We start from the raw sequence: 1,336 nt of genomic DNA, 5'->3' as shown, positions 1-1,336 counted from the left end.
CGGTATAGCAGTGGTGCAGTGCTGGTATAACTCGGTATAACGGCGTTATACCTCGCTCACTGAGGCTGAAGTACGCGCAATCGCTTTTTACATGGCATTATCCAACCGGACTCCCGGAGAAGCATGCAGCTGCAGAGCCGCAGAGCCAGCGGCGCTCTCTGGGCCGCGCGCTGACGGCCGCGCTGTGAGGCAATAGTATCCAGCTGCAGGACGAGAGCAGCCAAAAAAAAACTGTGCATGCGCGCGCACGCGCGTGGAGCGTTTGACCTACTGTCAATTTGCCACTGCACCACTGGGTATAAGTAGGCCTACATTAAACAGGAGAGGTCGCACCACAACAGGTGCACTTACAGGATGGAGGCATCACGGCAGATAGCCTACTTCACACAACTCAAACAAACACCAGAGAGATGTACAACAACCAGCCCACAAAGTGCAAAGTGCAGCCAAACAATATCAAACCAGGCTTCACGTACATTACATAATCAGCACCGCCAGACAAATGCACAAGCGGCCAACGAGGTATAAACTCAGTGGGAACACCCCAGTGGATGCTGAGGGCACCAAACACGCAATAAAAATGGAACTCACCATGAATGGTTACTGAATTGATTGGTGATGGAGCATTTGAAACTGTTTTCGCTCTATGTGGGTCTATACAACTGTCTTTCCTTAGCCTTTGAAGTAGCCAATGCTCGAATGAAGTTATGGACCTGCTAGTCTCCAAAACGCACATCCATCTCCCCTACAGATGACACTGTAAACGTCTCCAGAGTTCTGTCTTTTCATCTGTCTTTTCATAGACTCAAAACCCACTTCTACTCATTAGCATTTCCCGATGTACACTGACTCATGCCGTTTGCTTGTGTGTCCTCCCGTAAAACTGAGATGTGATTGTTGTCTATATGTTGTCTAGATGTATCTATGTGTATATACCCTCTGTACAGCACTTTGGTTGACATGTGTCATGTTTAAATGTGCTCTATAAATAAATCTGATTGATTGATTTATTGTATTGTCCAATTGTTTCTTCCATTACAAATTCACAAAGACTCATGTGCACCAGTAATGTCACCAGTAGGCTGCAGTCCATCCTCGTCGATGTGTATACTAGGCCTGTGGCTGCAGTCACAGACTGAGAAAAAGATGATACACAGTAGTCCGGAATAGATTTGGAAGCAGTGGGCGGTTTTAGTCATTTAGCTACAGTAGTAATATCCATTTTTGTATCTAACGTTACCTGCTGTGAATACAGTTGAGTCTAGCTAACTTGTGCACCCTGCTGCACGCACACGGACACTCCACTCCCACCTATAGTGGGCCAACCAATGGTGTG

This window comes from Notolepis coatsorum (assembly GCF_963971535.1).
Source record: "Notolepis coatsorum genome assembly, chromosome: 1".
Classification (NCBI taxonomy): Eukaryota; Metazoa; Chordata; class Actinopteri; order Aulopiformes; family Paralepididae; genus Notolepis; species Notolepis coatsorum.
The sequence above is the reverse complement of the archived record's forward strand: the minus strand, read 5'-3'. Positions refer to the sequence as shown.